The sequence below is a fragment of the Ictidomys tridecemlineatus genome, chromosome 12 (genome assembly GCF_052094955.1).
Source record: "Ictidomys tridecemlineatus isolate mIctTri1 chromosome 12, mIctTri1.hap1, whole genome shotgun sequence".
NCBI classification, from domain to species: domain Eukaryota; kingdom Metazoa; phylum Chordata; class Mammalia; order Rodentia; family Sciuridae; genus Ictidomys; species Ictidomys tridecemlineatus.
Genome location: NC_135488.1, coordinates 778331 through 802333, shown reverse-complemented (window position 1 = coordinate 802333; position 24003 = coordinate 778331). Strand labels below are relative to the sequence as shown.

Sequence of the window (24003 nt, the reverse complement as noted above, 5' to 3'; positions counted from 1 at the left end):
TTAAGAGGATTTGTCTTTCCTTTTAATAGTTCATGTGTGACTTTGCTTTGGTTATGCTTTCCTGCTATGTATTTAAGACCAAGTTAGTAAAAATTGACCTTGTTCCTGTCTACTTAAAGTTTGACTGAAATTTCTCAGCGATCATGCTTGGAAACTTGTGAGAAGCTTCTTGGCTCCTCTAGTCTTGCTGTACTTGCTGTGCCATCTGTCAGGATGGGTCAGAGCCTTGCTGATCACACTTGGCTTCCTTTGGAAGATCATGTACATGTCCCACTCCAATGATCCTCCTTTTTTTTTTTCAGACTGTGCACTGGTTGGCTTCCTGTTCCCTAGGGTCCTCACAATACCCCTGATTGGAAGATTGGGTGACTCACCAGAGTTGCAGAGTTCTAAGAGATGTTCTGTCCTTCCCTAGGTGTTGACTGATCTTAAAGGAAAAGGGCAAAAATATCATCTGCTTTTATATTAGCTTTTTGCTTCCTTGGCTATAGTTTCCAAGTTTTGGTTTTAAACACCAAGCCGTTCACTTTTACTGGTCTTGAAGTGAGGGTAAAGGGTTTTAACTTTTATGTCTTTAATTTATATTATAGTTACTTCTTGCATTTAATTAATATTAGGGCTGGGAGTAAATATCATATCTGTTCTGTAGGTGATTGCTCATTGTCTTTAATTAACACAGGCTGTTATTTTAGAGTATAATTTCTGTAAAACACTAATAGGCAATAGTTCATAAGTTTCACAAAGAAAGTAGAAGATGAATTTAACTAGTGCAAAAAAAAACTTGGTTTGTACAATGGCTTTGAACCAAGAAGCATAATGTCTATAATAACACTAATTTATCATTTATACCTATTTAATTATTTAGCATCCAGAAAGATCCATAACTTTATCAACTCTATCCCATATGAAATGCTTTATAAGTCTTACTTCTTTGAAACTTTTTATAACCTTAAATAATTTTTATATTTCACCCAGACTTTTACTTAGTTTTGTATTAGTTCCTTTTTTACTTTGAGATTACAGTAATCTTTGTAACAAAAATGTTTTTTTAGTTGAGCTAATTCTTGTCTAATTTGGAGCTATCCTAACATGCAATAGGGTGTTCCCCTTGCTCACATCTTCATGTCACCTGTCATTTCACTTACTCAATGGGCTTTCAGGTCACAAAGATTCCCCAGAGTCTTATTTATAGTTTGGCTAAGGTCAGACTTGATGGTTTCCACTAGACCACAGTGGCTTTGGAACCATAGTGTCAGCTCTCAGGACCAACACCATTCATAGTACCTCTGCTCAGGAGTGAGATTTCAAGGCCCTTCACAGAACTCTGACAAATACTCCCCTTGAGGAAATTTCCTACGTTTTAATAGATACTGTGGTGGTTGCCTATGACTTATTTGGGATGCCACTCTGAAAACTCAAGTCTAGCAGATTAAAGATATCTGTCTATACATCACTCTGGGGGGCAAAAACAAATCACAACTGCTTATTAAAACTTTCTCACATGAATAAGCCCACAGGAAAAGCCCATTCTCTGATGAGACCAATCAGAGTCAAGCTGCTCACTGAGCCTGCACTGCCCTGGCTACTAATCTATTGCTGCTTTGATCTGTCATCACACCCAGATATGACAAGTCTACCAGCACAAAGGGAAGGACTCTGTTTCTGCACAGGCTGCCATGAGTGCTAGACTGTGCCTCCTGTTCCAAGGGGTTAAATTCTCTCCTGGCAGTACAATGATTTCAGGCCTCACTCCCTTCCTGATTGTTCTCAGAATAGTGTTAGTGTTTTGTCATCATTGATACTTTGTCATGTTTAGGTAAGTCATTTCAGTTCAATCTGAAATTAGTCACAACTTTTTTACATGCATTTGATTTTCTGGACAATTTGCAACCTGACCATGGTATTTTTTTTTCAAAAGCTACCCCACAATTGATTGATAATGGAGTTATTCAATGGACCTTCCATGTTCCCTGCCAGCTGTAGGCATCTAGCATTACTGATTATTGAAAAAGCTTCCATCAGCAGTTGTCAGCTGCCCCTGTTATAATGGCAAATTATCTGTCAGCACGATCAAAGCTGTGTGTTTCTTCAGTCATATCTAAAGAAAATATGTTACCTCTAAACCAAAATATTAAATGGGAGGCCTAATTTTTACCAATTGTACACTTTAAAACATCTGGTATCCCTGACCAACCACAGGCAACACCACAGGTGCTGCACACTGCAGAAAAGAGGAGAAGATATGAGGAGTCCACATCATGTCTGCAGTAATCATTATTTCTCATTTAGTTATGACATTTCCTCTGCCTCATAGTAATTAGTTACTATTTATTTCATCCTCTTGTTTGCCATCTCTTTGCAACTTTTTGGCAATTTCAAATTACAGGGAACTGAGTTATAGGTCCAAGTTACCTTCATTAATGGGAAACACTAGTGGAAGGTCAGGATGACAGTGATCTTTTCAGCAGTTAAGCAGGGAGGCTTAGTGGGGAGCTGGAGGGCCAACTGAGGGCCAGCAACAGCTCTGGTCATTCCACAGCCAGTCCTAGGTGTACCTGAGAACTGCTGCCTTTTTACTTTCTTCTGATGTAGTGTCTCTTGGGAGATCTGTTTGTCTCAACACCTGGGAGACTGTCTGTCTGGTCTCCATCACATCCCTGTCAGTACAGGGCCACTGGTGGGCAGCCTTCCCAGAGAGAAGTGCTTGCTTCTGGGAAAGCCTATCCATGACTTGAAGCTAGAGTGAGGTCACAGGGCATCAGACTTGTCTAACAATTCCAAGAAACCCCTGCCAGCAGGCCCTTGGAGGGTCCCCTCATCCAAGAACACTGTGGCAGGGCCTTTTGAGGGTTTCACAGGAAAGGAAGGAGCTGAAACTCCAAACCTTGGTTCTTGTGTTTGGATGAAAGAAAATTTAAAGTCATAGCCCAAAAGTCATATAAGGGAACTTTATTACAAGTGAAAGTGAGATGAAATAAAAAAGGCAAAGTGAGGCTTAAACAGAGAGCACTCTGAAGAGAGAGTGGGCTGTCTATAAGCAGAGAACAACAAAGGAGAGAAGACTGTCTCCAAATTTATTAATGTTTTATGTTTAACAGGAGAACAGAACCATCTTCTGTACCCTTTGCCAATCAGGTGTTCTCCTCATCCTATATGTTAGGCAGTGCAGTTTTGACTTTAGTTGATCCCCTTGGGATGGGCATGGTCGTCATCCTATTTAGGGGATCTTTATGTATAAGTCAATCCCATGTTAATGTGGGCTCAGTAGCTGGTTAGATGTTATTTTAATGTGTCTGTGCTGCTACCTTTATATGAGCAGAGATACCTATAACCATAATTCCTAGCTTCACATCAACATTAATGATTCCTGTCAAGAGTTGGCCCATTAATTCTTTTCTTTTGTTGTATTTTCCCATTAGCTCCTTTGTTTCTCTTTATTTTCTGCAAATTAACTACCACTCTTTGCTTGCACATCTACTTTGAAAATAGTTTAAAGAAGACCCTAAAGAAATTTAAAGAACAGTTGTGACCTTGCTATGCATTTCTCTGCTCATTGATGGCTACTTCCTAACATTCCCCCACTCAAGGACTGGAAACCCTGAATCATGCAGGGGATAAGGGATGATGAAGTCAAATCAAAAAATACTTCCTGCTGATCAGGGCATAGTCCTATAGGCTTGCTATCTGTCAGCAAAATGCTTCAGATTATGAGTAAGGTCTATCTAGGAAGCCAGGGCAATTCTCTGGTTTAGTAGAAACATATTGTGAAGCCACCTGGGAGGCAGATACTATAAACAAAACAAGAAGACATAAGTATTGGAAAAAGATTGATGCCATAGACACAACAGCATCTAAATACACCAATAATATGGATGTCAGCGGTTTCTTTCACTGGTGTCAAAAAAAACAAAAACAAAACCATGGGCTAAAAAGTCAATTCCATGAAAAAAGAGGCAAGGGCATAAAATCTATTTAAAAATAGAAATCTTTAATTTTAGTTACATTGAAGAGTGGTCAGGAATGTAAACATAACATTCACTCTGGATAATGACGTAAGTGCCACCCTGAGCTGCAGCAATTACATCCAAAGCCATCTTGTTTTGCAATGCAGCTTTTCTCGTGAGAGCCACCTGGTATTAAAGAGAGAAATACCTCTTTCAGTGTCATGCTCAGTGTTTTTGTATAATTGGTCAGAGTCTCTGGCCTGATCTCATGTTGTTACCTGATCTCATGATATTCCATGGAAACATCCTTTGTGTGTCCCCTTCTCTTGTTCTGCCTTTGGGTGTGGTCTTCCTAGGTGTCAGTCAACCTGCTGACAGTAGACATCACAAAGCTAGACTCAACCCCCTGAAACCTGACCCCTTGCTTCATTTGAATGGCTTCTCCTCAATAAAAGGGGTCAGCATGTTCTCTCTCTCTCTCTCTCTCTCTCTCTCTCTCTCTCTCTCTCTCTCTCTCTCTCTCCAGACCCTTAAGGTAGAGGAATCATGACAGGACCCAAAGAAAAAGATTATTTTGTATAGCCCAGTTCCCCTGGAGTGACCCTGAGTGTTTTAGTCATGAGGAACTCCACAAGAAAGCATGTGTTTCTCCTCATAACAGGATAGAATTTGAAGCCTTAGTTCTATTACTAAGGTGTTCAATGACATGTCATATTTAAATTGCTTAAAGGTTTTTTAGAGAAAGTTAAACCTGCATCTGTATGGCTATCTAGCCACAAGAAGCTTTTAAAGGAACAACCAGAGATTATTATGTGGTCAATCACTATTTTTCTTGCAATTTCACAAATAATCAGGCAAAAATTGATAAAATTTAATGGGTCAAGCCAGGATAAAAGAATCCTATGCCATGTGCTCACTGTGGAGTTGACTGGCTGGCCTGGGATGTAGGATATCTGGACCCCAATTCTGTAACATATGTTTCAATGAAGTCCACAATGCACTCTCAAGTTTCATACATCCTTTTTGGTGACATTTTATTTTAATTTTTGTTTGAACTCCCACTTAGAGATAATATAGATCATTTTATTTATCCTTTCATTTTTGATACATATTTGAATTGTTTCCAGTTTGTATGTAATGCTGCTGTGAACATTCTTTCACATGGTGAACACAGGTTGGCATTTCCATTGGGTATATGCCTAAGAGTAGGACCTCTGATCAACAAATACAGTCTATTTCCATCCCAAGAGATGCCACCACAGAGTTTTTGAAAGTGACTGTGAACATTTAAATGCATACCTGTGTGTAAGTGACTATTTTTACCATTCCTGTGACCCTAGAGAAGTTATCATGCTTTTCAGGCTTTCCCACACACACAATGGGGATCAGATTGGCATCTACTTTCTAGAAGATCATAAAGTATAAATGAGATTGCTCTACATCCTTATAACTCTCATTAGTTGTTTTAAGCTATGACGTTTTTTTTTTTTTTCCACATTGTCATCTGTCTTTTAAATGTGTCTGGCACTGAGGATAGAAACAAGATTCTTACACCAAACAAGTGCTTTACTACCTGAGCTAAATCCCCAGCCCTGCATTGCAATTTTAAATTGAGTTTAATGAGTAATGATGTGGAGTACATTTTCATATACATGGGGGTCATTTTGTATCTTTCATTGAAATGCCTGATCAGTAGATACTCATCCATTCCCTTCCCCTTTGTGGGTTGCCTGGGTTTTTCTTACAAATTATTGCTTATTGTTCATGGCAGGAGGAGTCTGGATGTGGCTCGGGAATTGCCCTAAGGGCCAAGACCTTTGTGCATTGTGCATAAGTATATGGTGCTGTAACAGAGATCTGGCTGTTCCAAGCCTCATGTACATCTGCAAAAGCCAAGTCAGAAGGCCAGTAAAACTGCACATGCAAGCCTGACCCACATTGGCACCTCAAGCAATATTTATGGAGCTCCCAACCATGTCCTCATTCAGTACATACATATACTGGTTCACATAGAACTCCTCATTGCATTATCAGGAAACTGAGGCCTAGACAAAGAAAGGGACTGGTCTAGACCACAAGTGAGCAGAGTTCAAGTAGGATTCTGCCCCCTCCCATAATATTTATTTTGGAATGATAACACCTATCATTCCACAAATCCCTTCCCTGTCTCTCTTCATATGAGCCATTTTCTACTCTTACCCACTCATGAGCACACAATATACACCTCCATACATGCATATACAACACAAGTACAATTTCCAAGGTTGGCACCACAAAGTTGGGGGCAGAAAAGTAGAAGATAATAAGGAAGTAGATAGTGGAAAAATTCAAAGCTTGAAGGTCTACCATCCGTGGGGCAGAGATATCTTTTATGTTTTTTCATATGCTCAGGGACAAGCAAATGGACAAGAGGATTAAAAGATTTTCAGGAATTAGGGAAGACAGGGTAAGATTTTATATTCTATCTACCTTAAACTAAGATGAGTTCAACTATGCTGTGTAAAAAAAGGACAAGAGGAGATAAAGCTTCAGTGTCTTCCCATATGAGCTGGGTGCTTTAACTGGATGACTTCATGCTCAGTAAGTGTTGGCCTTGTTTCTCCACTGAGAGCACACTGCACTCTAATTTTATGGGGAAAATAAGACTTTGAGTTCCATAGAAGACCATCAGAGCAATGTGAGTCTCTAGAAAGAAAGATATTTATTACTGCACCTTCTCCATTCTCCAGAATTATTTTTAAAAAAAATTGATATTGTTCTTAAGCCACCTAGCCTAGGGAACTGTGTTGCAGTGAACTGTATTTTCTGATAGAGAAGTAGCACCCCTTCAATTTGATTGCACACTATTATTAAGAATCGAGTCACTGGAAGCAGTGCCATTTGTCCTCCGAAAGAGCGGGAGCGATGCAGGGAACCCGTCCCCCCAGCGGTGGCCGCGGTGCAGCATCCACGTGAGTCTCCGGAGGGCGGGGACGAGGAGCTCGGAGCCGTGGCCCGTCACCTGTCGAGCGGTATAGCTGACGTGTCATTTGAGGAACTGTTGAAATTGCAGAGCCAAGTGGGAACCAAGACATACAAACAATTGGTAGCTGGAAACAGCACTATGAAGCAATGTTCTAGACCACCTGTCCAAAATGCATGTGTTACAGATAAGCACAGGCCTCTGGAGATGTCAGCCAAGGTTCGAGTGCCATTTTTACGTCAGGTTGTTCCAGTCAGTAAAAAAGGTGGCCCGGGACCCCCGCTTTGATGATCTGTCAGGGGAATATAATCCTGAGGTGTTTGACAAAACATATTAATTCTTAAATGACATGGCCAAAGAGAAGGAGCTTGTGAAAAAACAATTGAAGAAGCACCTTTCAGGGGAGGAGCATGAGAAACTGCAGCAGCTGCTTCAGCGAATGGAACAGCAAGAAATGGCACAGCAGGAGCTTCGCCAGGCCCTGAAGCTGGGGCGGCGGACTCAAGCCCAGCAGGGTCATCGACCATACTTCCTGAAGAAATCTAACAGCGTCAGTTGGTCCTAGCTGAGAAGTTCAAGGAGCTGAAGCGCAGCAAGAAGCTGGAGAGTTTCTTGAGTCGAAAGAGGTACCGAAATGCAGGCAAGGACAAGAGACATCTCCCTTTGAGCAGAGAGTATTGAAGAACTGTCATCTGTCTACCACTGCCCAGGGAGACAAGGATCTGTGGAGACATGGATCTCTGGGTTCATTCTCCTGCTTCTTTGCTGTTCAAGAGCGAGGAAAGATCACAGCCAATCTTGAACTCAGAAGATTAGGGCTCTTGGACTCCCCCTAGAGCAGGACAAGAAGAATAGCTCAGCCTTCTGCTCTGTCACACTGCCTGTATTTGGATTTGGTTCATTATGTCCTCCTGCCTTTCTTCCTTCCTAGTCTTAAACCAGTGATTCTGGTACTGAAGAAACGGGACCATGAAGTCTGTGGCTACAGGGCTGGGACTTTATATAGGAATCATTTCATAAACATAACTGTTATTTTTCATTATTTTACTATTTTGTAAAACACCTAGAACTCTTTTAGTGGGATTTATAGGGATAAAAAACCATTTATAGGGATTTATAGGGATAAACAACCAACTGATAAACCCAACCTGATCTTTTATTAAATTGGGAGCCCTCTCACCACAAAGCCATGAAAAGCTAATTTTGGCTTTACTATAAATTACTGCAAATTCTGAACCTGCCTGGAATGCCTGCCCGTGCCTTGAACTCACCCATGCCTGGCTCTCTGACCAGATAGCAGCCCTCTCTGAAACTTTAGTGACACCTCATAAATATTGGCCTTCCCTGGCCAGACAACGACCCTCTCTGAGGCTCTAATGGTCTTCATAAATTCTGATGTTGGAGCCAGCAAAAAATGTAAACTACCATTAGTGTGATGCTTGTCAGAGTTCTGTTATCTGTAACCCCCCTTTTTGTGTAACTTTCTGGGCTATAAAGCTGGGCTGTAGGAAAGCTGGGGCTGCTGTCTTGTTCCTGCCGTTTTGGGAGGAAAAGGCAGTCCGGCCGGTCGAAATAATAAGCTTGCTTCAATTTGATTCTAATTGGAGTCAGTGGTCTTTTCTTGCGTCCTGGTCTAACACAACCCTACACCTTCCACAAACGAAAAGTCAGATCAGACTCTCTTCCTACTTAAATCTGGGTCCTGAAAAGATGACAGTTATTTAAAGGGTCAGCCACTCCCACAGAACTACTTGGTTTTGACTGTAAGAGGAAATAGGAGGTAGGGACATAAAGCTTTCCTGAACTGGGCACAGTGGCACATGCCTGTAATCCCAACAGCTGGGGAGGCTGAGGTATGAGGATCAAAGTTCAAAGCTTCAAAGTATCAGCAGTTTAGCGAGGCACTAAACACTTAGGAAGAGCCTGTCTCAAAATTAAAAAAAAAAAAAAAAAGGCCAGGGCCAGGAATCTAACTCAGTGGTAAAGTGCCTTTGGGTTCAATCCTCGGGACCTAAGGAAAAATGTAGGGTAGGGCTGGGAATGTGTCTTGGTTGTAGAGAATCCCCGGTACCACAAAAGGGAAAATAAAAAAAGAACTACATCTATTGCTTGATGTCTCTGAAATGAGAGAAAGATGTCCTGATGATAGAAATGGAAGCTGAAATGCTCCTCTCTCCTGATTGTAAGCCTAGGATCATAGCTACCAGTATAGTTTGCCTTGCCAGGAGAGTGGTACAGGGTCCCTGGTGTCATATGTGTCAATCTTTTTTTTTTTTTTTAAGTCAGTGAATGGATTCTGGCTGGTTAAAAGCAGAAAACTATCTAACTATCAGAACTACTGAGAATGCTGGAGAGAAGATCCAAATTGGGGGGAAGAAGATAGGGATAAAGTCTAGTCATTAAAAATACTCTGTATGGGCTAGGGTTGTGGCTCAGAGGTAGAGTGCTAGCCCAGCATGTGTGAGGCACTGGGTTTGATCTTCAGCACCACATAAAAATAAAATAAAGATATTGTGTCCACCTATAACTAAAAAATAAATATTAAAAAAAAGAATTGAGTCACTAACTGCTTAGCGTTGGGACCCACTGTGTGTGCTGGGCCATACATCCATCTAATTCTAAACATAGCAGGATAACAGGGCAAGGTTTATTATCAGAAATGAACCACATGTGAGGTTCATTTGATTTCAAAAAGCATGTTGCTGATGCAGAGTGCAGTTAGTCCCAGAAGAGAAGGACCTACACAAGATCTGCTGGAATTCAGGCCTCCTAGATGTTGTCCTCTGGTGTCTCTCACCCATTGTTATTCTCATGTCAAAGTTTCAGGGTTTTCTATGGTTGATACCAAAATGTAAATTGCATGAGCTTAATTTCATTTACATTTTATGATCTTCCAAGAAGTATATGCCAATGTGATCCCCATTGTATGTGTGTGTGTGTGTGTGTGTGTGTGTGTGTGTGTGTGTGTGTGTGTAAAGCCTGAAAAGCATGATCACTTCTCTAGGGTCACAGGAATGGTAATAAAATGTAAATTCTGAAGCCAAATCTGTTTTCTTAAACTAAGGCCCTTGGCTGCATTGATAACTGTCCAAAGAATTTGAAAGGCCATTTGTGTTTGCATACTTTTATACAGTTGAGAAGATGAAAAGTCAGTACCCCTAGGAGTGCTTGGGGAGGCCTAATTATTGAAAGAGATTCACTGAAATAAATTTTGAAGAAGTGGCCAAAAGTTTTTGGCATTAGAAATCTTTTAACCAGGCACACATTCTAGAAACTGTCCCTTATCCAGTTCATTTGAAGGAAGATGCTCAAGAGAGAAATCTGTTTCTTGATGTGTCCAAAAGTTCCAAAGTTGTAGCCACAAAAATGTTCAGAGTGGGAGCATTTAAGGATGTTGACAAAGCCAAACACAAGATCCTATGTCCATTCATCAGGAAGCACCCACAGGTAAAAGAGGACAGTCCAGAAAAACTAATCCAGAAAAGCCCTTTCTGTGAGCACATGTGAGAAGTCTTTCACCTTCCCCTTACATGTATGTGGGGGTGTGTAGAGGGGAACTGCAGAGGACCTTATTAGATATATATTAGAACTCTGACAGTCTTTCATATTAATACCACTGGGCATGCATGGCTAGCCAGGGTGGGTATTTAGGCATTGAGTCATAATTTTTCTACTGAGCTATTTATCTAGGGACCTTACTCTGTAATTTGGTGTTACCCCTGGATGGAGGTGTATATTTATATTTATATATTCCAGATCTTGGTGTACAATTTTTCAAGGGAAGCATTTCCTGTGGTGCCTGTCAGAGTGGTCAGTGTTACATGTTGTACTGGATGTCAGGAGATCTCTTTGCAGAGTTCCATACAGATCATCAGGAAGCCATTTATTAACTCTGTTTCCTTGAGAAAAAAAATCAAGTACACCACATAACCAACAATAATATCTCTGGTCTGAGGTTTGATGACCCTTCTGGAGAAGTGTATTCACAGGCAGGTACTTGAGATGGCCAGGATAGAGCTAGTACAAATACCCAAGTGTAGAGACTTCTCTCAGCTTTGTTCTAGCACTTTACCACTTGAATGACCTACATTTTCATTCCCAAAGTTATCTGGACTGTATTTACTACCTTGTGCATCCCAGTAGATATAAAGCTTCAGATCACATACTTGTAGAAATAACAGAGAAAGCATTTGACATAATTTTCAATTTGTACTGGGCAATGGGTATTTTTTTTTTTACTGTTACCAGTTTTTGCTTTAGTTTCCAGCCCCAGGTAGCCCATGTAGCAGTTGACTCCACTGTGCATCTAGTCCTTCTACAAGACTTAAATAATAACAGCCTTACCAGGACAGTATTTACATGAAGAGGAGTGAGATAATACAAAGGAGGTTAAACTTTGCTACATATTTTTTTTGGAACTATGCCCTACCACAAAACACATTGTTGTGGGGCAGTTTGCTGAGAAAACACACCAAGTTCCAGTTTTGTCCAAATTGAAGAGTCTGTATTCTGACTGGCTGGGACTGCCTCTTACAGAACCAAGTTGTGTCTGCAGAAAATAGCCTAGAGCTTCAACATTTTAGGGTCTTTATGAGAAAAACCACAAAACTCCTCTCTAAGCCGATGTAACTGCTAGCAAGCGGGGTACAGAACCTGAATCGAGCAGTTAGGAAAAACAATGCAATGGGTACATTGGTATTTCCCATGAGACTTTTCCAGGTTGGCATAGCAGCAAGCAAGCAGAAGGGAAGTGGGTCACAATGACCCTAATTGAGTACAAGTTAGAGAATGGTTACTAACATCCAGACAATCAATCTCGGACAAGGGTACATTGCCCAAGAAAAATGAGAACCAAAGAGAGAACAATTTTACATTGTACAAGAATTGTACAATTTTACATTGTATAAGAATTGCCATTTTATGTTGCCAAGTATGCTGTGCTAGGTAATCATTAATGGGCACAGAGACAGGTTTTTCCCATGGGAGAATCATTCTTACATGATATGGAGTCTCAGGGTAACATGGAGTCTGTTTGGTCTTTGCCCGTATAGGATGCTGCATAACAATATCACTGTGGTTCCACCAGGTAAGAAGCTGTGTGTCCTCACTTGCCTTCAGAATATTCCAGTAAGAAATGTCATTTCTTGCAGCAGTTTAGCCTTTCAATGTTGGTGGAAGGTGATGCGATACAATTACACCTTCATTCCACTATGCAGCACGGACAGTGTTTGTGTGTCCTAGAGGGCTACATTGTTTCATAGGGCTGTCATAAGACACTGCCACAATTGTGGGCTTCAGGACAATAATGTATTTTGTCCTAATTCCAGAGGCTATACATCAACATCCTCGTTGGAATGATTTCTTTTGAGGCCCACACTTTGACATGTAGATTGCCGTTTTCTGTCTCTGTTTCCACAACATTTTTCTATGCTTATCCATGTCCTTATTTTCACTTCTTATAAGTGGACCAAGTGGCTTTATGGATTAGGCCCCACATCAAATAACTGGACTAACAATAATTATGTCTTTAAGCAACATATGTGCAAATAGAATCACAGTCTGAGGTACTGGGTTGTTAGAACATTAACATGAGATTTGGGGAGGGGCACAATTTATCTGATAACAAACTGGTTTCCTAATGAGGATAGAATTTGTGGAAATGGAATACTGATTGAAAGAACATGCACATGTAACATTGCAGTAGCTACAGGCAGAGCATGATCACATTGAAGCTGCAGCTCTTAGACTGCCACCAGAAATTTCTGACTGTAGCCGCTTCTCTGAAGCCAGTATTTTCTGGGTATTGGCATAGTTTTTTTATTTTGGCTGTTCTGTCATCCTTGTGGCAAATAAAATAACAATGTTTCATTAATTTCCAATTTCCCAGCTGATAAGCTTGAGTCATCTTTCAGTTGATTCTCAGCCATTTAGGTTTGTTATTCCCTTAGTCAAATTCTGGGCCCTATGATGTGCTCTGTTGCACCTGTGGTCTCCAAGCATTTGCCCCTAGGAGGAACCTGGGTTGACAGCTCTGTTTCTAAAGACCTCCCATAACAACAACAACAAAAAAGACAAGAAATTGTGTCAAAAAGTCCTCCTGGAATGTTTTCTCTAGGTGCTCACTTCAAAATAGGGAAGAGAGAGGTTTTCTCCCAACAGGAGCAGGTTTGAAGGAATTTCATACAGTCCTGTCTGGGCAGTTCTCAGTTGGGATGCATACTGCCAAGAAGGCATTTGATATGTAGAAGCCTATGTTTTCCCTGTATTGAGGATGTTCTTGGAGGACTTAGTCAGATGAAGATCCTCATGGAGACTATTAAACACATATGTGCTGTGGCTCTATCATGGACAAAACCCTGGAAGACACCTTGCAGATAATAATTGTTTCACCACTATCTGCCACTCACACCAGTTTTCTTTTGCAAGTTTACTATAACCTTTTCTTAATAGGGACTAATGCCATCCACATGCCCAAATACAACATGTTGATTTTCTTTGTCTGAACTCCAGATACTAATATCAGATGTTTCAAAGCACTGCCAATAATCACAGGTCCCCTTGCCCTCCTCTTATTCTATGCCTATAATAAAGAAGATCTTTGCTGCATTTCTCTACAGCTCATATCCATCTATGTTTTGAAATCATAGGACTTGGTGGTCCTTTACATCCCGCTAGAGCAGCCAGTTGAATATTTCATAAACCCCGATTTAATCTACCACATTTTCAAAATCAGCCTATATTTTTATTTGCAAATGGGAATTGATATTAATTCTAGCTGGTGTTTGCCCTTGATGTAAGCTGAACCAAGATTCCCTGGATCCTGGAATTGGAGTCTCATAATGACTCAGATATATGAGAAAGTTCTCTTTGTGTTTTGATATGTAATACATAGTACTGTATTTTATATACATATAATCACAAATGCTCCTTTTTTTAAAAAAAAGGTTGTCATATTCCAAGTCTGATGAGAATTAGAAATGTTGCATGAGTTCCTTTTTCTGGTGGAGGGGTTTTGGATTTGGAATAAGGTACAGCTCATGCTGAGTCCCAGTCCAGCTAATTAGCTGTGGGGCTTTGACCACAGGATGAAACAGACGTCATAGCCTGGCCATTAAGTCTAAGGCCAAATTGTCAAATAAGAAGTATTCATTTCATGTTTGAAACAATAGAGTCAAGCCTGTGGACAGATCTGAAGACATGTGTCCCCCACTTCCTGGGACCCCATTTTCCTTTGTTTGCTGTCTGATAGCTGCAATGGGAATGGAGCTGTGAAAACCTTTCAGTGGGAAAGAGTGTCCTGCTTTGGACACTTCCCTATCCTCACTCAGGCACTGTCTCCCTGGGATATTGGGTCTGAGGAGAAATATTATTAAGGAACTGTGTCCATCACTTATGGCATAAAAAATAGGGGACCTGGACTGGGGTTGTGGCTCAGTACTTACTCACCTAGCACACATGAAGATTTGATCCTCAGCACCACACTTTAAAAAAATAAAATAAAGATTATATTTCCACCTACAACTAAAAAATAAATAAATAAATAAAAAACAAGGGACGAGGCTCTTTGTTTCAGAGGACAGGGGACCTATAATAGTCAAATCTGAATGTGTTTGCTGCAATATGGCATTACAATCAGGAAAGTTTAATGAAATTGCACAGTAATTGTCATTATATTATTTCCACTCGTGAATACTATGCAGACATATAATTCATAAGTTGAAATTACCTTGTATGCGAAGTTCATCACACATGTTCCCCTGCGTGGTTAAATCACTCTTCTAAGAGGAAACTTTGCCTTCAATTAGTTGTAGCCTGAGGCTCTCTTGTCTAATATGAGATATCCTGGAAGGTTTAAACCCAGTGAGTTTTGGGATATAGTTCCAAAAATACATAAGCTTCATTAGTAATTTTATACATGTGACATTGGTGTAGGACAGTTGAGGTCAGGCTCCCAAGGAATTTGTAGGAAGCAGGTTTATTTAAGCTTTAGTTGTCCGGAGGAGCTAAGGATGAAAAATCTCTTCATCCAGGGAAACAAAGTGAAATTTATCCTCCCTGGGTGTTTACATAACAGTTACTCTCTTTCTGATATTTTTAGCACAGGGGTTTTACAGGTTTTTCCCAAGAAAAACAAATACTAACTTTTGTACACCAAGCTCTCTTGATACAGAGTCTGTTACAACATTTGTCTGTAAATTTGGCATTTACAAGAAAGAGGAAACTTCAAACCACAGTGAGATCTCTGCAGAAAAAAAAAAAAATCCTGCCCACATTCTTTTGGGGCTACATGAACATAATGATAATAATCTGGATAATATTCTGGATATATTCGATTATGACATTACAATCAATTACCCTCTCTCTTTTAAATTTTTAAAGCGAATATTAGAAAATTTTAAGTTACCCTTGTGCTTCACATATGGTTTTCATTGGACATTGCTGCCTTAGGGGATTGCTTTCCAGGTCAATCTGCAGAGTCACACGACAAGAGAGCAGGAAAGTTAAATGAAATTGCACAGTAATTGTCATTTTATTATTTCCACTCGTGAATACTGTGCAGACATATAATTCATAAGTTGAAATCACCTCGTATGCGAGGTTCATCGCACATGTTCCCTGGCGGTGCTAGATCACTCTTCTAAGAGGAAACTTTGCCTTGATAGCTGTAGCCTGAGGCCCTCTTGTCCAATTCACAGTCCTCAAGGGTGTGATCTCAAGCCAAAGTAATTCCATTTTGTTTAATAACTCCATTTTGTAACACAGCCATGCAACATAGGGGCAAGTTGTTTTTCCTTTTCTTGTAGAGACCCTCAAGAACATGGTACTATCTAAGGGGGCTTTGTTTCAGTAACTGGGGTGACTGGGCTAATTGTGATTGGCTAACCTTCCCGCCGCCTGACTGCAATCTACCACTTCTGTAACTTCGCTTGCTTGCTTTGGCCAAACCCCCTAACGTCCCTTTCGTGGTTTTTAAGCTTAAAAGAAGCGTCCTTGAAATTGTCCTTGCAATTGTTCGGGGGATCCGGAGCAGACTATGTTCCCGGTCAGTGGCAGGTGTGCTTCAAGGCTTGATTCGATAATACGTGAGTTGTCTGGAAGTCAATTTAAGAAGTCCCGGACGTTGCTTTAACTACAAGAGAAAAAAATAAAAGTTGTCAACAGGAACCTGTCATTCTGGCCTCACTGATTCCTGGGTTGGATGTCATCTACTGTCACTCAGAAAGAAGGCTCTCTGGGCTCAGCCTGCGGGGCGGGTCTGCAGCCCTGTGCAGCGGAGAGCACTCGGGGAGAACCGTCTAATCCCGGCACAGCCAGCGAGGATGGAGCGGCTTCCGCGATCTGGCCGGGCACTTTCCTTCTGAGCTGCCCTTCTCGCGATCTGGCTCTAGGCTTCTGTCGCCAGCCCTGGGGTCTCGCTGGCTTTGCCCTGCGGGTGCTGAAGATCCCTGGCGGCCGCCTGGCTCCCGAGCGCCAGGAAATGGTGAGTGTGGCGGGGCCTCTTGAGCCCGGGGAGGGAGGTCGTTGGAACCGCGGGACTGGCTGCGGTGGGACCAGGAGCTGCTGGGGACTCCGGGCTCCGCGGCCTGAGCCCTCCTCCTGGCAGCGTCCCCTCAGGCCCCTGGCCAGCCAGGTGGGGAGCGTGACGGCAGCGGAGCTCCTGCCCAGCCTGCTGCACCACCTCAGCTGGCCCTAGAGAGTCAGGAGCCTGGTGGATGGTGATTGACAGGTGGGCGGTGGTCTGAGAAGTCTATCCACGTGGATTTTCCTGCTGGAGAGGAGCAGTGGCTCTGGGCCTCGCTGCCGCCGTCCGCCTGAGCTAGCTGGCTTTCTTGCTTTTTTCTCCCTCCTTCCCAATCTTCCTTCTGCAGGGTGCTTTACCAGGAGCTCCATCCCTGGTTCTGATGTAGGGCGGAGGGGGCGGCACCTGAGGAATTCGCGGGCAGCAGGTTTACTTAAGTTGCAGCCTCCGGAGGGAGCAATGCGGGGACCCTGGTAGGGAACTTCTCTGAGATTTATAGTCAGTGCGTGGTTACAGGGCAGCTACTCTTTTTTTCCCCCATATTTTAAGGGTACAGAGAGGTTTCATAGGTTATTATTTTACCAAGGAAAACAAAAATAATAACATGTACAGCAAGCTCTCTTGAGACAGAGTTTGTTACATTTGTCTCCAAACTGGCCTTTTATAAGAAAGAGAAAGTTCAAACCACAGTGAGCGCTCTGGGGGGAAAAAAATCCTGCTGACAATCTTTGTAATGATCTTGCTGAGGAGAAGCTTACTGTTGATAGTGGTTCTTTGGGGCGACATCAGAATTTTTTATTTTGAGAAAAGTTGCTGAGACTGGCCTAAATATGTTTGGATTTACAAAGACTGTTCTATTAAATTTAAGAATATAATTTTCAGCCAGGCACATGGTGCACACCTGTACTTCCAGCGGCTCAGGAGGATAAGGCAGGAGGATCAGGAGTTAAAAGCCAGCCTCAGAAACTTAGTGAGGCCCTAAGCAACTCTGTGAGACCCTATTTCTAAATAAAAGAGGCTGGGGATGTGGCTCTGTAGTTAAGCGCCCTAGGTTTAAACCCCAGTACAACAAGAAAAAAAGAATACAATTATATGGATTCTTCTATGGATTTTTTAATGTTGTGATTCCTTGATCATTATGGTAGTATTATAGTTTCATAATATACACTATCTCATAATGATAGCTACTCCTTTTGCTTTAATAATTTAAAAGTTTCTTGGCTAAATGAACATATATTTAACTTTTGGATAAATTTTAGAAACTTATTCTTTGGTTCCTTATTCCATTACAAATAAAGCATGCTGAATATTTTTATTAGTGCATTATATTCATACATAATGTTGGGGTTCATTTGACATAATCATAGAAGCATGGATATAATTTGCTCCGTTTTAGTGGTACTTCCCCTTTCCCTCTCCTCCTAGCTCCTCATTCCCCATCCTCTCCTGGTCTTCCTTCTGTTTATTTATAGTTTTAAACTACTGGTTTATAGATAAACATAATGGTGAAATTTACTGTGATATATTCATATATGTTCAGAGCAGTTTTGATGGGATAATATAGATAAGTGTGGAGAAAATGGTCATTGTTGTAATGATGACTTTTGTCACTGGTACATTGGGTGTGTAATTGAGACTTTTATGGACTTCTGTATGTTTTAGTTTCTCATAAATCCCACACATTTCTCTTAACAAACATGTTCCCATGTGAGATACAACATTTATGTGAATCTGTATGAAACTCACGTGGTGTTGGGCTTGGTGGCCCTGAGTCTGTTACAATAGTTTGTAATCCAAGTGGCTCAGGAGGCTGAGGCAGGAGCATCCTGAGCTCCATCAACCTCAGCAACTTAGCAAGGCCCTAAGCAACTCAGTGAGACCCTGTGTCTAAATAAAATAGAAAAAAAGATGGGGATGTGGCTCAGGAGTTAAGTGGCCCTGAGTTCAATCCCTGGTACAAAAAAAAACCAAACAACAACAACAACAACAAAAAAAAACAAAACAAAACCCAAAAACAAAACAAACAAAAAGTCTCATGATGTAAATTTGTGTGTGTCCATCCTCACGTGGTCAAAATGACTTTCCCCCATGTAGACTTTGTCACTGGGTTCTCATCCCTCTCGCTGATATTTTCCTGGTCCTGTGTTTTAGAACTGCTTAATGTAGGATCCCACAGCTGGCCTAAGTTCTCTTGGAGGGTCTCATGAACGTCAGTACCTAGGTCTTATCCTGATAGAGAGCTGCCTGAATTTAGGGGTGTAGTCTCTCAGGAGTAGCTGAGTGTCCTGCAGGTGGGAGGAATCTCTTGGTGCACCCTTTATCCAAAAGACACTTATTTCCTTACCTTGGCTACTGTGTATACTGCCAAGTGAAGATGAGTATGAAGTCATTTATTAACAGAGAGATTCCAGTTCCTTTGGCTGTATACCCAGAATTATTTTCACTGCATCATATAGTAGTTCTATATTTAGTTTTGAAACAACTTTCATGCTATTTATAAAAAATATTTTGTACCAAATTTATATGTTACCAACCGTGTAAAAGAGGTTCTTTCTTCCATTTCCATAAGATCAGAACCCTCATTACCTTTCTAGATTTGCTTAGGCTGCAGGAAGTCTTACACTTGACTGATGCACTAAATTCCTGTTGCGAACTTGCTAGAATTTAGGCTGCCTAGTAGCCACTGGGAAAAGGAGCCGTGAACCTCTTCTAGAAATAAAGGGAATAAGCAGAGATGTGTAGGTGGGCATGGTGGTGCATGCCTGTAATCCCATCATCTGAGGAGGCCAAGGCAGGAGGATAACAAGTTCAAAGCCAGCTTCAGCCACTTAGCAAGTCCCTAAGCAGCTAAACATGACCCTGTCCCCCGACCAAAAAAAAAAAAAAAAGAGTAATAGAAGGGCCAGGGATGTGTTGCAGTTGTAATGTGCCCAAAGGTCCAATCCCTGGTACAAAATAACAAACATAACACAGAAGCAAAACCGGGATCTATAGTTTTTAACCACTTTTCTTCACTCCTGGTGGGGACTATAGCACACAGAAGTGCTTGCACACCAATGTGAAACCCCTCCTCTGCGATCTGGGGAGATACACATATGCACAATTGCCGTTTCTCCTAGGGTTTGGGGTTTGGGGATGCAGTCTGTTGAGTGGAATGAATTAAAGTCGGGACACTTGGTGCATGCTCAAATTCCTTAGAGAAAGAATTGGCAGGCCAGGTTCCTGCTAAGATGCTAGGGAGAGGGGTGGGCCTCAGGAAGTGCTGCTTTCCCACTTGGTCTTCCTGTGGTGAACTGTGTTCCCCTGTTAACTCTGGTGCTGGCCACATAGAAGCTCAGCTGTTAACAACAGCAATTTGCAGAATTTGCTGGCAAATCCCTTCTAGGGATAAACTGGGACACTGAGATTCAACTCTTCCTTTGTCCTTGTCCCAGGGAAGAAGCCCCAGGGATTATGCACAGCCATGGAAAACCACTAGTTTGTCCTCTGGTCTTGATACTTGTGTATTTCTAGTCCCTTCCTCTCTGTGCACCAGATAAATTCAGGCCCAACTACAGGCAATTTAGTTAAATATGCTATATTTATGATCCAAATCTTCTCTACTCAAGGTGACACTGGATTTGGGGTATCTTGTCCCAACTATAGGCTCGTTGCTCAAGGCAGACTAATGCCCAAGTGTACCCCAACTTTTCTTACTCATTTGATGGTAGGTGTTTTCTCAGTTGTTCATTGTATAGAAGTTTCTCAACTCATTTAGGAGTCTGTTTAAGAGGGACTCAAAACAGGAGCAGATGTTTGTTGGGTGTATCATGAAGGGAGAGTCATCAGCTCCCTAAGACTATTAGGGATATCAACCCCCTTAACCTCTGCTTCTAGGGGAGAACTGTGCTGTAACCTCAGAGCCATACCCATGCTGCGCAACTCTGCCAGTGATCTGTGCCTCCAATTCTAACATCTACCTTTAAGTTGCATTGTATCGTTCATTACATTAAATGTTTCTTTCTTTTTTTTTATTTCTTACATACATGACAATAGTGTGACATACCTGTGGAATTTTCTGTATTGTGAATCCTGGGTCTTTATTTTTATAATAATAGTTCAATCATATACATTAGCGTCAACAATTGATAACTGCTGCTTTTGCACAATAAAATTTTGATGGGATGTTATTCCAGATTAACTTGAGGGAAATGATCACCTTGGTAATGAAGACATTTGTCATCTACACATTGAGTGTGTAATTGAGTCTTTTATATTCTTCTATGTATTTTATTTTCTCATAAATTGTCCCCATTTCTTTTAAAAATATGCTTATGGGTTACATGCAACATTTGTTTGACATTTATGGAAAACTGACATGTTGTACACTATTACAATATTTGTATGTACTATGACATAATTGTGTCTGGCTCCTAGAAACCATTATTTTCCACAGTTTGTTGTTCCTCTTCCTGAGTGTACAGGCTCCTTAGGCACACCCCTGGGCCTCAGGTCTTTGAGCAATACAGCTGTGTCCTTCTACGTCATTAGGGTTCACATTTCTAGGAGCCTTTGCTTCTGGTGGGGGAGTATCATGTATCTTTAGTAGAAAAATAGTTTCCACAGATAGATAATGACAACTTAAATTCCACCTTCACTTCATGAGCATTCATTTACTCCATATGTTCTTCAATACTATTTAGTTTTGTGTGTATGATGTGATTTTATTTTACATTTCTCTAATTTCCAAAGAGGTTGAGTCTTTTATGTTTATTGAACACTTAGATATTTCATATAAACAGTGACTCTTCAAATTTTTTGCCTGCTTTTCGTTTGGGGTCTCTCTTTGAACTTTTCATTTTATATTTGATTATATGTGAGGAAATGAGTTTCTTTTACTCTATGACTTCATCTCTCTGCACCCTTTATTGATATCATTTGATTAATATAATTTTTATTAATATTGTATAATTTATAAAATTTAAAAAAATATTATTTTGCGTAACTTTGTAGAAAAATAACTCTCTTTTATATTTATTGATATTTTTACCCTTCTTCTGTGATACTGTGGATTGAAGCCAGTGTATCCTATGACTGAGTTGCATCAGCCCTTTGAAAAATTTTACTTTGCCTCAGGGTGTTGCTCACTTTCTGGGGCTGGCCTCACAATTGTGATCCTCCTGCCTTGGCCTCCAGAGCACCTGATATTGCAGGTGTGCACCACTACATGCACCCTAGCCCACCCTTTCTTACATCAACTTTTCAATGCTTTATATCTTCTTTTTATTTCAGAACTTATTGCATCTGAAATGAGTTCTTATGTGGTATGAATGAAGGGTACAATAGCATTTTATTTTCACACAGTTGTCCAATTATTCCTGCATCATTTTTTTGGGGGAGGGGGAATGTCATTTTTTTTCTTTCCTGAACTGTAATCTCTATCATTTATCATTGTCTAATATCAAGGGATATATGAAGGGTATTGTTTCAATTCCACAGCCTAATTATTCCTTTCATTACATGGTCTATGCTGTACAAACACGTGTGGACTACTGGTTTTTGGGATAGGGATAGACTTCAGGTACAATGGCTGTAGCATATAGCCTATGCACATAGTAATTCATACCATTTAGGGCTTGTCATTACTCTCTATGATGATAGAATTATCTTACATCTTCCAGAATATTTCCCCAACATTAATAGAAACATTGTTGCATATGTACAATTATATAATATATAATTAACACAATTTTTACTTGTCAAATTTATCATAGTTTTTTCAATTTCATTTGTTTTTTTAAAGCAACAAATTTGACATCAGTGATACTCTGTGTTGTGTTTATTTTCAAATTTTGCTCTTTTGCTTAGGATTTTCTTTACTGTTATTTTCACAAAATTTGCTTTTTCCAAGTTACTGATTACTTGCTAATAAATTATTTGTCCTTTTATAGTGTACTGGTTAAAGACTGTATGTTTCCTTTTTAACATCAGTTTTAGATATGTCCCACTTTATTACAGCCTTATGGAGGTTTGATGAACATATGTTAACCTATATATATATGTTTGGACATTTTTACACACACATGAAACCAGAACTACAGTCAACAAACTTATTATATCCATTACTACAAAATGTCCTCTAGTACTCATTTACATCCCTCCCAAAATTTTATATAATAAATTTGATCTTATTGAGCAAGAACAGGGCAAACTTCAAAATGATAAAGATCCTTGAATTACCATAGAGGGAGCACGTTCTGTCTCTACATCAAGACTCAGAGCATTGATCATCCCCAACAACCCTCCTTGCCCTCTTCCTCTTACCACCCCTCAATTCTCCCCAGCAGTTAGTACTGTTTTCCGCGTAGTTCTAGAGAAGTGTTAGTTAAAGGCAAAGCAAGCAAACGGTAAAAGAGAAGTGTGACTCCCTCTTTATTCAATCACAGAAAAAGGGGAGGAGAAGGGGGCAACAGAGGGCTGGGCTCCAGCGCTGACCCTGGCCCAGCCGGGTGCTCTCTGATAGGAGGGCATGTGAGGTGAATCCTAGGATGAAGGAGAGGCTGGGCAGAATGTGAGACTGTGCCTACTAGGAGAGGCTGGCAGACTGCAAGGAGGGGGAGGGGGAGGGGGAGCTGGGGACCAGTTGGAGGCTCAGATGCAGCAGACTGGAAGGTATAACTGTGGCAGAGGGAGGGGGAGTGCCAGCACCTGGGGAGGTGGAGTTGAGAAGGCTGGTGTGAACACAGAGACATGGGATCAAGGGATGTGATGAAGGGAGACTAGGTATTTCAAAGTGTGAGGACTCAAAATCCATGCTGAGCTCTCTGAGTTTGAAGAACAGAGTCCCTGAGGTTTCATTGTAGGATTATAGAAGAAATGAGTGTAAACAGCGAGGTGGACTCCATGAGGAACACATAGAGTAGTGGGCTGTCCTAGAGTGGGTTTCTCAACCTCCTGTAGTAAATCACAAGTGTTTGTCATGCCATAAAGGCAGATGACACTTTTTTTACTGTGTGGTCAAGTTTTTTTTTCACTGATAGGCTACTGATTGATCTATCTGCAGTGTCCATGGGAGAACTCCAAAGGCTGTACCTTCTTTCTTGTTCATATAAGGTCTTTTAAAAATTTTGTTCTAATTAGTTATACATCACAGCAGAATACATCTTAATTCATTGTACATAAATGGAGCACAACTTTTCATTTCTATGGTTGTACATGATGTACAGTCACACCATATGTGCAGTCATACATGTACATAATGATATCCATCTCATTCCACCATCTTTCCTGTCCCCCCATACCACCTCCCCTCCCCTCTATCCCCTTTGCCCAATAAAAGTTTCTCCATTCTTTCCCCCCATATATCCCTATTATAGATCAGCATCCACTTATCAAAAAAAACATTTGGTCTTTGCTTTTTGGGGGATTGGCTTACTTCTCTTAGCATGATATTCTCCAACTCCATTCATTTACCTGGGAATGCCATAATTTTATCTCTTAATGCTGAGTAATAGTCCATTGTGTATATAATACCACAGATTCTTTATCCATTCATCTACTGAAAGGCATCTAGGTTGGTTCCATAGTTTAGCTAATGT

General features: G+C 40.8%; 1 protein-coding gene and 1 pseudogene across 1 annotated transcript in view; both read left to right on the top strand.

The window, feature by feature from the left end:
* The window catches only part of LOC101976104 (uncharacterized), a 91232-nt gene that overhangs the window by 44809 nt on the left and 22420 nt on the right, over nucleotides 1-24003 (top strand). The window lies entirely within an intron of this gene.
* Nucleotides 6781-8507, top strand: LOC101975824 (ribosomal RNA processing protein 36 homolog pseudogene; annotated as a pseudogene).